This window comes from Phascolarctos cinereus, unplaced genomic scaffold (genome assembly GCF_003287225.1).
Source record: "Phascolarctos cinereus isolate Bilbo 61053 unplaced genomic scaffold, phaCin_HiC Scaffold_726;HRSCAF=1367, whole genome shotgun sequence".
Taxonomy (NCBI): Eukaryota; Metazoa; Chordata; class Mammalia; order Diprotodontia; family Phascolarctidae; genus Phascolarctos; species Phascolarctos cinereus.
This window is the reverse complement of record NW_027556098.1, coordinates 425,408,454-425,425,224: the sequence shown is the minus strand read 5'-3', so window position 1 is coordinate 425,425,224 and position 16,771 is coordinate 425,408,454. Positions and strand designations below refer to the sequence as shown.

At 39.3% G+C, this 16,771-nt stretch overlaps 1 protein-coding gene across 1 annotated transcript in view; it reads right to left on the bottom strand.

Annotated features, from left to right (window-relative positions):
- The window catches only part of LOC110197754 (uncharacterized), a 420,263-nt gene that overhangs the window by 327,624 nt on the left and 75,868 nt on the right, over positions 1-16,771 (bottom strand).

Below are 16,771 nucleotides of genomic sequence, written 5' to 3'. Positions count from 1 at the left end.
GATAACCTTCCATCCTGGTAGAGAGTCCCCAGGGCCTCTTGGTGAAGAGGGATCTACCTTTCATTATCTGATCCCAAAGACAGTTTTGGACAGTTACTCAGAGGGCTACTTGCTTTTGTCTTTCCATTTACATTAATGTAATCATTGGGTTTGTATAGTATACATTGTAAATGTTTCATGAAGGTTCTACTCATTTCTCTCTGCAACAATTCATACAAGAGCAAAAGAAACACATTAGATAAGAAAAAGCAGAAACAATTGAATTCAATGGCCCAGAATTTGATAAACTAAAGAACGTAAATGGTCAGGGGAAGGATCCCCCTTTTTTGAAAAGAACTGGGGAGAAAACTGCAAAGCTGTTTTGGTAGAAATCAGGTTTGGACTCCCAGCCTCCAATGGGTGGTTGAAACATTAAACTCAAAATGGAAACTGGACCTGACTATGGTTCAGTCATTTCAGTCATATCCAATTCTTTGTGACCCCTTTTGGAGTTTTCTTGGCAAAGATACTGGAGTCTCTTGTCATTTCCTTCTCCAGCTCATTCTACAGATGAAGAAACTGAGGCTAATAGGGAGAAGTGACTTGCCCAGGGTCACACAGCTAGTAAATAATGTCTGAGGCCAGAGTTGAACTCAGGAAGATGAACTTCTTGGCTCCATGCTCAGAACTCTATTCCCCTGGGCCACCTCACTGTTGATAAAAGCCACTAATTTAAAACTTTAGGAAGGAAAATGACAGAGGAACGGGAAAAAGAACCATGAGCTCACAATTCTCACAACTCCTACTGAGTGGGAAACCCAAGAAACCACAATGAGGTATTGTTCCAGGTCAGGCCATTCTAGGGAGACAGAGAGATCTATGGGCACTCAGAAGGAGTCTAGACAGGAAGGGCATTGCAGAGCCTTCCAGCTCAGGGAGAGGCTGTTCAGCAGGCCAACGAGTCCCAGATTCAGCATTGGGGGATTCAACTTGATACCTCAGGAAAGCAGCATTAGCACTGATGAGGGCGGGGCCCAAGCCAAGATCTTCACCCTTTGCCTCAAAGGGAATCTGACTCACAGGCCCCAGACCCTCATCTCCCTTTGAAAGCCTTAGCTTTACCTTTTAATCTTTATTCAGATGCGCCCTAAAAGCCTTAGACTCCCTCTTGTCTATAGGCCCCAGAAAGGCCTTCCTTTATCTCCTTTTGTGAGTCCTAGCCCCACCTTGATTTTGTGCAGAAGCCTTTCAAACTTCTGCCTTCCTGTTCCTCCATTATCTATTCCCATTGTCTAGTCAATCTCTCCGACCTCCCCAATTAGAATTGTTACCTACACCCTTTACCCAACCCCCTTCTCTGGCCACCCAAAGTTACTTTAGTATTTAAGATCCACCTTGGCCCTCATTCAGATGCTGAGAATCTCATGCTCAAAAGGCTGAGAACCTCTCATGCCTGCTCATCTTTATGGGTGTCACCTGGCCTATATGTTTTACCACTAATAAACTTTTCCACCTGGCTGAAGAAGATTTGAGTTGAATTCTTTCAGACAGGGCCCGGTACCGCGATCTTGGGGTCCCAGCACCCCAAAACCCCTAGACCTCTTCAGCACCATCCCAGACATTCTGTCTTGAATTCCTAGAGGAGATCAGCAACCATTAAGAGTTCAAAATGTTTTCATAAATGATAGGAGAACACTAGAAGGAAAAATTGGAATGGAAATAGGAGTATAGAAGAAAGAATTGGAAAGAGAATTAAGGGCTTGGCACACGGGCTGCAGAACCTTGCCCAAACAACAGATCTGTGGAAAATGAGAATGGGCCGAAAGGAAGCTAAGGACTCCAGGATACAAAGAGTGAGATTAAAATAAAATCAACAGACTGAAAAAAAGAAGAAAATGTAAGGGCTCTCATAGGAAACACCACTGGCCTGGAAAACAGATGAAGGAGAGAGAATTTAAGAATCACTGGACCCCCCAAGTGGTGCAGTAGATAGAGCACCAGGCCAGGAGTCTCAAAGACCCGAGTTCAAATTTGACCTCAGACACTTACTAGTTGCATGACCCTGAGCAATCATTTCACCTCAGCATGCCTCAGTTTGATCTGTAAAATTAGGATGATGATTGTGTTTATCCCCCCAAGTTGTTATGAAGATCAAATGAATTCATACATATAAAGCACTTCACACATCGTTGTTCTTTGTGCTCGAAGAGGACAAAAATGGCATTATTATAGTGGGGTCAAGGTACAGAGTATCAGACTGATCAAACCAATAGAAGCCTGGAAGGCTCTACCAATGGTCCATATGGACCTTCGAGGTGGAGAGGTCTCTACACTTGTGCGTCTCACATTTCTTTCGAGCTACAATTCTGCTTTGGTCATACAGCATGGCACCTTTTTTGATACAGGTGGAAGGAGGAATAAGAAAAAGGGCAGATTAAGGGATGAATTTATCTTAATCATAACAAATTAATGGATACAGGAAAAAATCTATCTTTTCACAGTGGTGAGGGCATGCCCATCAATTGGGGAATGGTTGAACAAGTGAGGGTATGTGAATATGATAGAATATAACTTTTAAGAAATCACTGAGGGAATGGCTTCAGAGAAATCTGGGGAAGACTTCTGTGAACTGATACAATGCAGAACAAGCCAAGTAATTTATATAATAACAAAAATAGAGAAAACACAAAACCAAAAAACCTCTGACTTAAATTAACACACAGTTAACGCAGTGATAAACCATAGCTCCAGAGGATAAGTGATGAAATATGCTGCCCACCTCCTGATAAGAGATGAAGAACTCAGAGTGCAGGGAAAGACCTATATTTTTTTTTTTGTCTTGGACATGGACAATGCAGGAATGTTGTCCTTGATTATACATGTTTGTAATAGGGGTTTTATTTTACTTTTTCAATTTGAGGTGGCGGTGGGGGTGGGGGGGTATGTTTGCTTATTTAAAAAAAAAAGACAAAACAGAAGGAAACAGACTCAGTACTTTCCACAATTGTGGCCACAAGAATTCTCATTCTGAGACAGCAATTTTTTAAAAAATAAATAATTCTAACTATAAAAAATTAAATGTTTGAGTAAAATAAATGAAAATCAAACTCAAAGAGAAATTGTAGCATGTAGAATCTATCAAATACTACCAAAAATTGACCAAGGAAAGTAATTTACATCCAAGATATGGAGGGAACTGACCCCCAAGTGTACCAGGAGCCATTGCCAATAGATGACTGTTGAAGGGATAGGAAGGTTTGCCTGTGGTTTCACTCCAGGGTCTTCATTTCTCTCAGTTCTTTTATGGCTCTTTGGAAGCTCATTGGGTATGGTTGTGTGGTGTGTCCACCTCAAGGAAGGGGCTCTGGGAAATTCCATGAAGCTATGGGAGTGGAGATAGGGAGAGCATTATCAGGGAAATGTCCAATGATGAATTTCCCCTAACCCTGCCTGGGCTATTCCCCTTTGCCTGAGAGATGTTAAGAAGACAAAGTCTCAGTCTGAGCAACAAGATGTTACAAAGAGTCTGTTAAAGCTCTGATGTAATGAGAATTCAGAAAGGACTAAAAGGGGAGTTGTGCTGTGAAATGTGAGCTGTCTTCACATTAGTTGCATGAGCTGTGTGATAAATATGGAGCTATTTCACAAATACAGAAGGTTTCCTGTCAATCACAAACCACCATTGAGCTTTGCTGTTCTATTCATAACTGCTATAAACTCTCCATCAGCCCCCTGTGAAGGATCTCTCCTCCATCCTTTCCCCACAATGAGGGTAGGGAAGGGAGAAGTCATGCTGGAATGAAGTGCTCCCTCTCTCCCACTCCCTTCCCCATATCTAGAACAATCGGCAAACTGTGGGTCTGAGGCAAAGGGAAAATGCCCACTCCTGGACAGCAGGACACTGTTGGAAGGGCCTGTGGCAGTCATGCTAATGCTCCCACTTCTGCTGCTCCAACCTCTCATCTTGGATTTTCTCCAAGGACTACCAATAGGCTTGGTGTTTCAGCCCACCCTGGTGGTGTCCTGGGTAGACAACAACAAGCTGTAGGTTCTTGGCCTGAATATGGCCAAATCCTACAAACAAAAAGTGTTTAGTAGCAAACTGCTACTGATAGATTCCTGGTGCTAGTTACTACTCTACCCTATCATGTGGTTGTGAAGTGCGTCTTCTGTGGACATCTAGGAATCAGTCGCTGAGGTCTCCATGCTGGTCCTTACATTCTTTCAAGATGACATCAAGGGCTCAGGGGCTTCAGGTTAAATCCCTTCAACTAGGTCTTACATTGGCCTTCCAAGAGGTGGCTGACCTTCCCTTTCAGCTGTTTCCAGAGTTTCTCCATCTCCTCATCCAGGTGCTTCTGATCTCTCTGAATCATATCCTTTGTCCATGGTTGGGGAAGCTTGATGAACATGCTTCCAAAGCAAACCATCACTTCCTTGGCTTTTTGACCCTGTGCAAGTCAACTTCACTATTCTGAGACCGTTTCCTCACCCTTTGGGCTAGGATCTCACTGCAAGGCCTTCAGTGCTCCCCGGTTCTGGTACCTTTTCAAGTCCAGGTCCACTATTTGCTGCTTGTTGGCCAGCTCCTCTGCCTTGGCCAGGTAGCATAGCACATGTTAGGCTTCCAGCCCCAAAGTGGCTTCCAAAGAAAGGAAGTTTTCCAAAGTCCTGACAACCAAAAATGACACATAAAAACATGTTCCAAAGCACTGATAAAAAGAGAAAGTTATACTAAGATGTTGCCATTTCTTGACATGCCTTCAAAATTGGCAAAAAAGGAAACCATCAATATTTGTTTTTTTAAAATTTTGAAATTTACAAATATGAAATAAAATGAACATTTTATATACACCATCAAACAGAAAAAGGGGATTGCACATGAAATAAGTTCTAATAGGCATAGCTTGATTTTCCTTTTGAGTAACTAAAAAATTCAACATGACACCTTCAAAGCTGTCCCCATTCCTTCTGACCTTCATTTTGTTCTATTCTGTATATTATTAAAAATCCATCAATTTAATTTTTTTTATTTTCTGGGGTGTTGGGAAAAGGGGGGAGGACAATCCTCTTCCAAATCCCTCCCACATTGTTTTTCTCTCCTACCTAAAATTAAAAAAAAAAGTAACAAAAGCACACAGTCAAGCAAAATCAGTTTCCACAATGTCCATTTCTCAAAATGTACTTTTTAATGTATATCTTGTATCCATCACCTTTTGGTCAGGAGGCTGGTTGACAGATCTTTGTAACTCCACTGCCACAGAGGTTGATCGTCACAATAATCGGAGGTGGGACATCTTTCAAGATTGTTGACCCTTACAATTTTGATTATTATCAATTACTGTTTGCAGTCTGATTACTTGGTTCAACTCTTCCAAGCTTTCTCTGAAAATACTATGTTTTATGGGATATTCATGTTCCACAATTTGTATACCAAAATTTGTTCAGCTGTTACTTTACTGTAGGTTATCACACCTTAGTTCTCAGTTTTTCTTCCTACACTGGGGACCTTTTCCTTTCTTTGATTTAGAGGAACATGCCCTCTAGTGGTATCACTGAGACAGAAGGAATACAAAATTTTGTAATTTGGCAGGGAAGATGGAGTGGGGAGGCACCTTACAGCTTCACGAATAGCAAACAAATTAATGTGTTAACTAATTACTTAATTAATTCCAACATTACATGAGTGCAAGGCAGAAACTGAGAGTTGATTTAGTTTGCATTTCTCTGATTATTACTGATTTGGAGCCTTTCTTTTCTTAAGCTTGTTTTTCTTTTAACTTATTTATTTTTCTCCCCCTTCAGTCTGCCCTCTCCTGGGTGAAAAGGAAAAGCAAAATACAAACCTCTTGAACAAATATGAAATCAAGCAAAACAAATTCCTTCTAATATCTGTGATTCTCATTTCCTTATCACCTTTATCAATCTAAAAATCTTTCTAATTATTAGTGACTTAGATTAGTGGTTATGGATGTGAAGCTTTTTTTCCCCATATGGTGGTTGATAATAGCATTTCTACCTTTGAAAATTGTCTGGTCATGCTTTTGACCATGTATCTATTGTATCCGTCCTTTATATTCCTGAATATAATCTGGATCTCTTCTTTATACGCTTTGTAAATGTAACCTTTCTGAGGGAAACTTGCTTCAACCTTTGCCCCAGTTAATTACTTTCTTTAAAATTTTTTGATGCAGTGTTTTTTTTTTCTGGTGTGTGTGACAAAAATTGGCCATTTTCTTTTCTGTGGTCCTCTCTGTCCTACATTTGGTGATGAACTCTTCCACTAGCCATAACTATGTCCTTATTTGAGGTGACTTTTCATATCCAGATGATATATTCATTAAGAGCTAATCTTGGTCTACAGTGTGAGATGCTGGTCCATACCTATTTTCTGCCAGACTATTTTCCAGTATTTCCAGCATTTTGTAGTGATTAGCAAGCCCTAGCTCCACAGTGAAGGTCTCTGGATTAATTAAACACATTCTCATTGTACTCATCTTTTGTGTATTACATGCCTGATCTCTTCAGTTTCTCAAACTCTTTATTTCTAAGTAGTCTGGTATAACTGCAGATTTGGTCCTACTGGACTTCCTTCCTAGATTATAGGAAGAGGCTGTGGGAGAGAGATACAAATATACTTTTGATGAGAACATTTATTTAGGGCTAGAAAGGAGCATAGAAGCCACTGACTACAACTTCGTCATTTTAGGGATGAGTAAAGTGAGGCACAGAGAGGTTGTTCCTTGTCCAGATTTACAGAGCTAGAGAATTCCTGAGTCAGGATCTGAACCCAAATCTTCTTGATCCCAACCCAGAGTTCTATTCTTTACAAGTAATGTCTTCATCTGCACTGTTCTGAATGCCAATTTGAAGTAAAAGAAAATTGACTCAAGTGTCCAGATGTTTTAGCCTACTGACTTCTCTATGACACTAATGATCCAAGGAACAAGTCATTTAAAAAAGAGTCTGGCGTTTCTATAATGATTGAAGTCTTGTAAAGCATTTTGCAATTACTGTCCCTTTTGATGTTTGCAGAAACTCTGGGAGGTAGGTGCTCTTAGCCCCATTCTACAGATGGGAAAACTCAGGTAGGAATAGGTTAAATAAGTTTCCAGGATCCAGACACAGCCCTCTATAAATACATGTCCAACAGTTACCAAATCATTTCCATGAGGACTTTTTGTGGCAGCAAATAACAGGAAATAAAGTGAGTCCCAATCAGCTGGGGAATGGCTGAAGAAGTTACAGTATGTGAATGTCATGGAATACTGAGGAATAAAGACATAGATCAAGATTTCAGAGAAAATCCATTGTATTTATACAAATTTGTGCACAAGATGAAATCTGGAATGTCTAATGAGGTCTCTTCTGTTGAGAAGTCCATGAAGTCTGTGATGCAGCAATAGGCTTTCCCTTGTTAATTAGATCCATAAGTTTCATCTGTGACATGATTTCTCCAATGTACATTCAGTTATGGGCTCTAAGTGAAGGAAGCCCTTCCCACAATCATTGCTTCTATAAGCCTTCATTCCAACATGACCATTACGTCATCTTCTGATCACCCTCTACCAGAGAAAAGCATGTCCCCTTTGAGAACATTCTTAAGGCTTCTCTCTACTATGAATCCTCTCATGCAAAGTAAGAGATGATCTCTGGCTGCCTGACATTGAATTTCTATGCAGCTTCTCCTCAGAATGATTTTTCTAATGAATCAGCTCGATGCTCCATTTGAATGCCTTTCCTCACTCATGACAGTGATAAAAACTCTACTGTGAATTGCCTGATGGGATATAAGGGCTGACTGTTGTTTGAAGGCTTTACATCATTGATTATATTCCTAAACTTTCTCTCCAATGTGGAATCTCTTATGTTCAATAGACTTGGAGCAGTAATTAAAATGCTACATTGCTGGCATCCATGAAGTTACTACCATGGATTCTCTGACGTTCAGCAAGAATGGAGCTCTGTGCGAAAGCCTTTTCGCATTGATTGCATTCATACCATTTCTCTCCTGTGTGAATTATCTGGTGTATAATAAGAGATGAATGTTCACTCAAAGCTTTACCACATTTGTGACAGTCATGTGGTTTTTCTCCAGTGTGGATTCTCTCATGGAAAACAAAACCATAGTTACATTCGAAAGCCTTTCCACACTGATTACATTTATAAATTTTCTCTCAACATGAATTCTCTGATGGCCAAGAAGGATGGATCTGTAACAGAAGGCCTTCCCACATTCTCACATTTATGAGGCTTTTCTCTAGTTTGAATCTTCTGATTTTTAACATGATCTGAGTTCCAGTGAAGGGCCTTCCCATCCTGATTACATGCATATGTTTTCATTCCAGTATGAAATCTATGACAGTAAGGAAAAGTTGACTGATGGGTTAAGGTTGCTGCACCTACTTTACATTCATAAGGTTTCTTTCCAGTGTGAATTTTCTGATGGCTAGTGATCTCAGAGTTCTGGCTGAAGGCCTTTCCTCCTTCATTACATATATAAAATTTTTTGCCAGTATGACTTTGCTGATGTCTAATGAGGTCTGAACCCAAGCTGAAGGCCATTTTCCTTGGATTACCTTGACCTATTTGCACGTCAAGAGGCTTCTCTTGAGACTAAGTAAGCTCTACCTGTTCTGTAAAGCATTCCCTATATTTACTGTACTGACTAGTTATTTCTTGAGTTCATTTTCTTACAGTGATTTAGGACTAAATATTGTGTGAAGCTCTTTCCAACTTCATCAAAATCACAGAGATTCTTTGGATTTTGATCTGTCTTGACATCAGAGTCACAGATTTCTCTCAAACTGAAGTCATGGGGTCTATTATGTTACCCATGAGTCTCTGCTGCCAAGATTCTTCCACAGAAATGCTCAGGTTTGTAGCAGTCTCTGGTTACTGCATCTGAATAAACAAACATATATACCCAGACACACCAGCATTTAAATATATCCTCTTCCCTCCTTTGGCAGAGAGGAAACTGATTTTTTATTCTATTTCCCCAGTCACAAAGAAGAGTTTTCAAATTTAAACATGCAAAATTAATCATTTGAAAATGTCATCAGCTCTCATCTGTAGTATCACTTAACTTCCTAAGAGCTTCACACACAATAACACTGGATGTTCATGACAGATGAACAATACAGTCAGAGCAGGCTTCTCATTATGCTTCACACCTCAGGCCATGAGCACAGGATGGTGGTGTGACAGGCCCCAAATCATTAAATCAAAGGAACAAGGAGGAAATTTCTTACCTTCCTTGCAACAATCACCAGATGCCCTGGAAAGTTTCTGAGGTCAGCATGACCTGTATGTCCTTGCTTCACACCTCAGGCCCTGAGCTCAGAATGACTGAGTGACCTGACCCAAATCCCTGCAGCTGAGACTAGAACACAAACCCTGTGAATGGGGTGTTCCTTCCATAGCACTAGATGACTTTTCTCCATTGCACTTTCAGTACTTTCTTCAAATGTCTTTTTAAAACTTTTTACTTTTTATTTTGTTAATCTTAGATAATATTCCTGCTTCTCTGTATTGACCAGTTTTGATGCACTATCACATGGTCATTCTTTGTAAAATTCATATATGAAGATGAGAAATAGGTTGACTCTTTTTAACTGCCATGTAATAATATTCAGTGTTATATCCAACTTTTCTTATATTCTATCACAACATATAAATATTTTGCTGTTTGCTGCACATATAGTAAATCTTCACATTATTTCATTATACTAAATCATTAAGCACAATAATTTCCTGGAGAGGCCTTTTAATCTTATTTTTTTTTCTATTGCCATGTCTGAGACCCCAACAAGACTGCCAACATTTGTTCCATTTCCCTGGGGTATAATAGATACTGTTTTGGAGCATCACTTCTTTAGGATAGCCATCATCCATTTACTTTTCAAAATTTATCTTCAGTGATTCCATTCTGTCATCATCAGGCATAGACTGATTTCAGTGTTCATGCCATGATGATATTAAACTCTGACCACTTCTAAGTGCAACAGATTCTTTTGGTTTCTCAACCTGAGATCAAATTGTTTCCAAACTGCCAGAAAGGTCTGGCATGCAAGTGCAAACATTCCCAATGGATGGATCCAGGTATGCACATATCCTCATTTACTTTCTATACACTGCACCAAAGCAATGGCCTCATTCCAAGGTTACCTTGTAATCTCATCTCATCAGCCCGGTAATCACCACATCAAGATGCTAAAAATGTTTGCATTCTTCCTGTACAGGTGACAGGCTCTTTGGAAAACATGATCACAAGGCACACACTTTACAAACCATCTTGAAAGCATTGCAGGCCATCAAAAACATTCTACAAAGGGACCTTACATAGTCACTCACAGTATTAAGGCTACTTTGTGATTTGAACTTATTTTCTATTTAAAATTACTCTTCCTTTATCTAGTAGACTTGCAAGGGAATTAGATGACAACACAGTTCAGTCATTCCACAGTTTCTGTGAGAGTGTAGTCAGTATAGTAGAAGGAAGAAATTTAGGTAAGAACAGGTCTTTCCTTACAAAGACTGTTATATCTACTTAATACACGACTTGTCATTTGCCAATAGAAAAATACGTGTTTTATGTATCAACTAGCCATTTGTTTTGTTGCCTGGCTTGGGGGCTAAAAATAAAAAATGCATTTCCATCTCCCAAGAATAGATTCTATAAATTCTATTATATCCAGATACAACAGAGCATTTTCACTGTATACTGGGTATAAATCAAAACACAGCTGGTAACGCATTGCATAGACAGTTGGACCATAGATAGAAAGAGAAAGAGAGAGAGAAAATTGGATTTTATATATATCAATATATAGATGTAGTTTGACTTAGCAGTTCGGAAGACCTAAGTTCAAATTCTTCTTTAGACACCTGCTAGCACTCTGATTCTAAGCAAGACACAACCTTTGTCTGCCTGTTTCCTCTACTGTAAAATGGAGATAACAGTAAATACCTTTAACCATTGTTGTGAGGATCAAATGAGATGATGTCTATATATCTGTATATATAGATAATGTTTATATAATCACTTAGCCCAGCAATTAGCTCATAACAGGCACTATACAAATACTAATTATCATTGTTTTGTTGTTAGTATTATTATTAAATTAACTTGATGCAAAAACAAATCAAAGATGTCATTTGTCAGGTGTTGAACCAAGTACTGCAAACCATTATTCAGAGAAAAAAGTCCAACTTTGAATTAATTTCACATATTGCATTATGTTCAACACCTTCCAAGTTATAACTTCTTTGATTAAAAATATTATTCCTATTCAACAAAATCTGTAAAATAAAGAAATTTACATTGAAGTCTTGAAGGAAATAGTAAATATGAGGTTTTATTGTCTTAAAATTTTTTTCCAGAAAGCCCCATATTAAATTTTTATAGTTTAAAGTAGGATAAAATTTTATATTTTACAATTTTACAGTGGAATGAAAGCATTATTTTGGAGCTTTGGAGGCAAAAGTTATCTAGGTCATTTTCATAAGTACTTAATGCGCAAATTTAAAAGAATATTATGAGTAGTAGATTAAATGACTATGGGGCTTCACAACCACTTTATTTTTGTTCTTCAAAGGTAGACACATTTCTTCAGTCATTTCCCAATGTACAGGCACCATCTTTCCAGATCTTTGCAATGACAACAAACATCCACAGTAATTTCATGTTGTGTATATGAATATGTATACTCTTTAGTTTATAGGTCTAGCGATTATCATGGGGTCAAAGGCCATACAGTGGAGTGAGTTTAGGGGCCAAGTTCCAAAGGTATTACAGAATGTGAAGCATTCTTTAGATAAGAAGCCAGAGGAAGAATCTCACCTGTCCTTGACTCCTTGCCACCATGTACATCCTCCTCCTCCTCAGTCTATTTGTGAATTCTCTGAATGCCATTTAATCTGTAACCTGACTTAGTTTACCTGAAGAGTTTGTTGGGAACTTTGTTTCCTTACAGCATTTATGAAGTTATGACTCTGATTAACAAAGTTTGTTCAACTTTTATGACATTGAAGAAAGCTTGGGATTGTGGATCTACCTTCTCTTTAACTTTTATGGCCTCAGAGGAAGGTGCAAAATTGGAACATTGAACCAAATGATTTCCCTGTCACTCTGATGCAGTTCTGCCTATAACAAGCCTTGTCAGAATCCTCATGACTGTTTAGGTTTTCTCTGAGGCCTGAACCTATGCTTTTATGCTTGAGCATAATACTAAGCCTAAGTTTTTACCTCCATCATTTCTGCCTTGTGGAGAATCCCTCTCTGGCAGCAGTTACCCACCACATGAACTCAGAGAAGACCTATTTCTCTCCAGACACTAGTTCTCCAGATGTCACTCACCTTGGTCCTTTCCACGTACTCAGGATCCAGTGACATCGGCATCCTCATTGTTCATCACATGTGACTCACCCTCTCCTGACTCTACATTTTCACTGGTTCCCACCAACACCCCTCCCTCCATGCTTTCAATGCTGTCCCTCCTTGTCTCAGCCTCCAGGTCTCACTGGCTTCCTTCAATTCTCGACCAAAATCCCATCTTCTGCTTTCCTTGGTCCACCATCTCTGATTTCCTGTAATTTACCTTGTATATAGGAAACAAGGAAACAAACATTTTTTAAGTGCCCACATTGTGCCAGGTACAAGCACTTTACAAATATTATCTCATCAGACCCTAACATCAACTCTGATAAGTAGGTCCTATTACCTCCGTTTTACAGTAGAGAAAACTGAGGCAAAATAGCTAGTGTCTGAGGCCAGATTTGAGTTCAGGTTTTCCTGACTCTAGGCCCAGCACTCTATCCACTGTATCTCCTAGTGATTATGTATGTATATATGTATGTATGTATGTATGTATGTATGTATGTGTGTATGTGTATGTAGTTCTTTGCAAATTGTCTCTTATTTTCCTTTTCCATTCTTGGAATTCCAATGATGGGGTGCTTGGATTCCAGTCCTAGGACCATATCTCTCACCCAGTCCAAAGACCATATCTCTGGCAATAACTCATGAGTGGCCACCAGTAAAGCATGCTATCTCTCTCCCTCTCTCTCCCTGGTACAGTAATAAGTTGATCCTGTAAGAATTTCCCTTGCCATAAACAGGATTATCTTGTATTGGCTCCTAAGCTATCTGGTACCAACATTACTATACATTCTAAATGTTGATACATCCATTCCCCAATCTATCCTGTCTAACAAGGCATTGACTACCTGCCACTCCCCAGTTCCACCCTGGACCACCCAAATAGCATACTTGGTACACTCACTGAACTTCTATTTAAGTTTTAGCATCACTCCTGTTTGGTTGCAAGTTCCATAAGGATCATGGCCCACTTTATTAATATTATAATAAACTTTTACCACTTGACTGGCAGACTGTTTGAGTCCTCAAATTCTTTCCAGATGACTCTGCCCTGTACCTCAGTATTTTGGGGTCCCTGAACCCCTAAACTGCCTGGTGCCCAACATGGGGCATGTCTGAGTTCTCAAGCCTTCTCTCACTCAAGGTAAGCCACCCTTCCCTTTACTCTGTAGTCAAGTCACTTCCTCAAACCCCTAGGAAGGCTTGATGGGATTTTAGGTCAAGCCTGCCACAGGTTCTTGGCAGAATTCCCTCTTGACAAAGGTCACCTTATTTTGGGAACTCATATGGTCATTCCCTCTCTAGGAGGCCAGTAGAGGAGTGACTACAAATCTGGAAAAAGCTCAGTCTCCAAGGCCCCAAAAAGGAATGTCTTGCCTGGCCTCAATATGATGTAGAAGACCAAGAAAAATTGTCTGATTTGTGAAGGGGATTTCTAACTCTGAGATTTTGGACTCCTCCCTCTCCCTGTCATTACCTGTATTGTTGTGTTCTGTGTTTGTGTCTCAGTGTGGTGTGTCTGTCTATAATCTGACCCCTTGTAAGATTTAAAATGCAGCCAGCCAGCAAGAAAAACTTCTGTGAGATGTGTCAATTAAAAGTTTCAAGGCTTGCACTTTGGAATAGACTTAGCACTTAACCCTTTCCTGCCTCACATAAAAGGAAAAGTTTTTGTGTACCAGGATACAACCAAAAAGCAATTGAATTCATTCTGGTCTCATTTTATGTGAAATATGTCTCTCCTAATCTGATGTGTAAGTCTGAATTTATAATGCTATTTGGCAGTAAGACAAGTTGGGAAAATTCATAGGTAGGAAATTTGTTAACTGGGTGACTTTAAGCAAATGATTATTATTAGTTCCTTAATTAGATGTGACCAGTATACAATGCCAATAGTGATGAGATGCCTGATTTTCTGTGCAAAATAATTTGGAAATGTTGGTTTATGCATTCAACAAAATTGAAGTCACCTAATTGGTAATGGGTTTGTTTCAAGTTTCAAATACATGTTGTTTCAACTTTGTAAACTTTTGTATTAGTTCCAGAAAATAAGTAATTCACATTTGTCCAGACTCCAGACTTCTTTCTCAGGATGTAGATACCATTTTCCATCACGAGTCTTTTGGAATTATCTTGGATCATTGTATTGCTGAGGGGAACTAAGTCTAACAAAGTTGATCATCCCAAAACATCACTATTAGTGTGCACAATATTCTTTTGGTTCTGCTCACTTCACTTTGCATCAGTTCATATAAGTCTCCCCAGGTTTTTTCTGAAACCTGCCTACTCATCATTTCTTATAGCAAAATAGTATTCCATTACATTCATATGCCACAACTTGTTCAGCCATTCTCGAATGAATGGGCATTATCTCATTTTCCAATTCTTTTCCACCACAAAAAGAGATGTCATAAAGATTTTTGTACACATAGGTCCTTTCCCTTTTTTAATAATCTTTTTGGTATACAGACATAGTAGTGGTATTGTTGGATCAAAGGGTATGCATGGCTTAATTGCTTTTTTGGGCATAGTTCCAAATTGCTCTCCAGAAAGGTGGGTTCAGTTCACAACTCCACCAACACTGCATTAATTCCCAATTTTCCCACATCTTCTCCAAGATTTATCATTTTCCTTTTCTGTCACATTAGCCAATCTGATACAAGCTCCCCTTTTTAGAGAGGAGTAAATGAAGGCATACAGAGGTTATTTCTCATTCAGGGTTATATCACTAGAGAGCATCTGAAATAAGATTTGAGGCCAAGTCTTCCCAATTTGAAACCCTCCCTCCTATTCATTACAATATACTGGTTTCACTACTACACTTTTGTTAATGTTGATTTGAATAAAAAGAAAAAGTGACTAAGCTATCCAAACCTTTTAGACAACTGACATTGCTATGCAACTTATGATCCCAGGTAAAAATTCTAATAGTGAGCTCAAGAGTAGCTAATTTACATTGTGATTTAATGCTTGCAAATCACTTGACAAATGATCCCATTTGATGTTCTCATTGACCCTGGCAGGTAGGTACTAGTATTATTCCCATTCTACAGATGGGGAAACTTGTCCAAGAATAGGTTAAGATATAACTTGTCCAGGGTCACAAAGCCAGTAACCATCAGAGAGCAAATCTGAACTGAACTTTCTGAGACAATCTGAACTGAGGTCTTGTGGACTAACAGAAAGCCTTCTATCCATTGTGCCACCCAGCAGAGTAAAACATCATTACAAAAATGAATGATAGCAAAATATTTATACTAGGACTTTTTGTGCCAGCCAACATCATGAGACAAAGTGAGTACCAATCAGCTGGGGAATGGCAGAAGAATGCCATGGAATATTTTAGGGGTGTCATGAGAAAACTTGGAATTTCAGAGAAATATTCAATCCATTTTTCAGGCTTCATACACAGGATAAAATATGTGATGTCTAATGAGGGTTTTGCTACAGGAAGAGGCTGTCTCTCATTAGATCCATAAGTTTTATTTCCAGCAAGATTTTTCCATTGTAGATGCATATATGAACTCCAGGTGAAGTCTTTCCCATAATTGTTGCTTTTATAAAGCTTCTGTCAATAGTGAATATTGTGGTATCTAGTGAGCTCCATCTTCCAGGGAAAGGCAGGACCTCATTGAGCACATTCATAGGTCTTCTCTGGACTATGAATCCTTGATGTAAAGGAAGAGATGATCTCTGGTTGAAGACCTTAACAAGGATCTCTTTATATCCCTGGTGCTTAACAGAGGGCCTGGCATGTAGTAGGCACTTAATAAATGTTCAGTGACTTGAAGAAGGTCTAAGAAAGAGCTCATATTGGAAAGCCTAGCCCCTTTTTGCACTTTCAGGGGTGTTCCTACCCCCTAATTCCAAATAATGACTTTTATATGATCACAGATTTATCAGCAGAAGAGAAGTTTAAGGCCATGGGGCCAACTCCCTCATTTTACAAATGAGAAAACTGAGACTCAGTGTTTTTGTGACTTATCCAGGATCCTGCTGCTAAAAAGTGTCTAAAAAAGAATTCCAAGTCAGGTCTTCCTGTCTCCAAACCTAGCACTTGCTTTGCCTCCACACCTAGAAGCCTCTGGTCATCACAGCTCTCATCCACCTGCTTTCACCTCACTCACCGGGACAGCAGCTCCTGAGGCCTTCATGCTCCAGCAGCCATTGTGCTTCCTTTTCCTAAAATAAGAAATCAAATCTTCTCAGGGAACTGGCAGCCCTAGGCATGGGGAATCAGAGATGAGGATAGAGAAAAACTAGTAATTCAGCTTCCTTTAGGGAAAAGAGTATGCATACTAGGCTATTGCATTTTGGGAATCACTCCATCATGTTCACACATATCTGGCTTTTTCTCCCATTAATGCTTGTAATGCCAGTAACCCAAAATAGGATGTGCCAGATCAGCCT